Genomic DNA, 2,459 nt, shown 5'->3' on the forward strand with positions numbered 1-2,459 from the left:
TAGAACAGTATGTGAACTGCCCAACAAGCCTTCAATGGCTTTGTAAATTTAAAAAGAAGAAAGGAGAACATTGTCTTGTGCATCGAATTTCTGGATCAGCAAACTTAAACCAGTGTTCCCAACTGCAAAATAACTAGCAACACTATCAAGTAGTGAGGCTCACAAAAAAGTAGCTTCTTCAGCTGCTTCCGCCGGTCATGCAACACTCGCTTGCAAGTCATACTAGTCCCCAAGGATCAACTTTATAGCAGCAGAGACAAAAAAGTTGACATGCTCCTCAACATGGCAAAGAAAGTAAGATTTTTCCCACTGGTCACACAAATGACACAATTTTCCATGATGTCATAGCACCACAAAACCCAGTCAAATCATACCAACACTACTAGAATCAATTCCCTTTTACCTATGTCCATCAGGGATTAATGGCCATAAAGGTATTTAGAAATCATGTGGGGGGAAAAGCATTCCTTGGAAGGTTCAAATGTTTTCTGAAGAATCACAGTAGATGATGTACAAGGTTCCATGATAATGAGATGCTAAAATTTTAACAAAGTGGCTTTCTCAAAAGCTTCAGTATACCATGAATTTCTTAGTAGAGGCGGTCAGTACATATACAAATGAGTGAACTAACTGCATTATATCACCGCTGATCACTACTTTTGGGACTCCACAACACTAGTGAACGGGTGCACCATTTTCAGCTGAGCTGTGCTTTACTTCCTCATTAAAAGTATATTCCAAGTGAACTGTTCCAACTGAAGACAGTGAGAATCAAAGCTGAACATCAGGTTGTATGAAGGTAATGACTGACTTTCATCTAAGGGGAAAAAGTGAACAAAATGGATAATCAGTGACTATAACATTTGATTCCAATCAGGAAGCTGTGTCGAGTGTTTATTTCCAACTATTTTGACCTATCAACAATATTGAACTAAGGGGGCACACACCTGCACACCTACATCTCAAAATAAATGTCCTTTAAATGGCAGGCCAATAAAATGACGCTAGCCTGAGATGTGGAGTGTGTTAATATAAAACAAATGACTAATTCATATGCTTATATTTAAAAACGTGTAATGCAAATTATTACTCACATATTCAAGGGCTGCCACCTGAAGCTTGACCAAGAGGAACATGGAAAAGGGCTGGACCCTGAAGCAGCCTACAAAGGGCCAAGGGATGGGTGCAACACTAGGAAGCATCATACTCCTGCCAGGGTGCAAGTAGTTTTCAGGTCTTCTGTATCTAATGAGTATAAATATGCGATTCAGTGGTCACTTTACCGAAGCTCATATACCAAGTTTTGGCTTTAGCATAGTCAACACACACTAACAATATACGGCAATATAAGCTGCTAACCTCACCACATTGAGAGCTATGCTAAAATCGCTAGCATGCTAATATTGGTGTCGAATTGTACAGTGGTACAAACACGTGCATGTATTTACCTTATGTAACTCCTCAAGCAGGTGGTTTAACTCTGTGTTAACCAAAGTTACAGACCTAACCTAACCGTATTCTCATTATTCCAACTTCAACAGTGTTCACCTGCCTGTCATGCAGTATAAAAACCCACCCCCTCCACCTTTTCAGTGACAGGTGACTGGGTTGAACGTCTATAAAACCAATATAATTAACTAAATGTCTGGACTTGTTTTAACAGTGAATTATCATACAGCCACACTGCATTCCTTGTTAGCAGAAATAGGTTTTGTAGTAACTTTATTGACAGTAAACAATCAACTAAGTACCTGTGGTTGGAACGCTTCCTGTTTCCGGTTTTAAATTAAATATTTTCAAGAAAACATTTTAAAACTTGTGCTTTCATCTGCATTTATTTTCTTATTTGTTTCTGTCTACAAAAAAAAAAAAAAAAAAAGTTTGACGAGGCTACACCAAGCGGATAACACCTAGATTATGAACTAAAGTTTCCAGTAAAACTCCCCTTCTGTTATTTATTTCCACCTGGACCATTAACAGTTACACAGCTTTTAATTAACTCAGTTTAGACTTTCTTTTTTGCAGCAACCCCTATATGTTATATACAGCAAAGCATATATATGGCCTGGCTTGAAACATCCCAGGAATACAACTTTTTGAAAGAGCAACACTTTTATTGTCCCATTCACATTATAATCTGGGTTATTAACATGCTGTGCTGTAGAAAAACTCCAGCCTAAAAGTGCTCTAATTGCTTTAACAATGCTTTTAATGTCATTGATTTTTAAGCCTTGATTGCTCTTGCTAGCTGCAACAATTTATTTGACTGGATTTAAAGGCCAGTTGCACCCTGGTTATTTTGTTTTGTTTTTTTTTTAGTTTGTGAACTCAAATTGCATGGGCACAAAGTTAAATGTGTGTATCACAACTTAATGACTAAGGAGAAGGCTGACTCAGCAGGGAATCACTGCTTTAGACAATATTATGCCATCATCATTGAACAAGGGATCAGTGAGAGA

The 2,459-nt window shown here is 37.9% G+C and overlaps 1 long non-coding RNA gene across 3 annotated transcripts in view; it reads right to left on the minus strand.

Moving 5' to 3' along the window:
- The window catches only part of LOC109955187 (uncharacterized), an 80,715-nt gene extending 79,015 nt beyond the window's left edge, over positions 1 to 1,700 (minus strand). For all 3 annotated transcript variants that reach the window (XR_002274226.1, XR_002274225.1, XR_002274227.1), the window contains exons 1-2: positions 1,449 to 1,700; positions 1,095 to 1,245 (exon numbers count right to left, since the gene is read on the minus strand). This is a non-coding gene — a long non-coding RNA (uncharacterized LOC109955187). The remainder of the gene's footprint in view (positions 1 to 1,094; positions 1,246 to 1,448) is intronic.
- Between the last annotated feature and the right edge of the window lie 759 nt (positions 1,701 to 2,459).

Source organism: Monopterus albus, unplaced genomic scaffold, assembly GCF_001952655.1.
Source record: "Monopterus albus unplaced genomic scaffold, M_albus_1.0 scaffold13.1, whole genome shotgun sequence".
Taxonomy (NCBI): domain Eukaryota; kingdom Metazoa; phylum Chordata; class Actinopteri; order Synbranchiformes; family Synbranchidae; genus Monopterus; species Monopterus albus.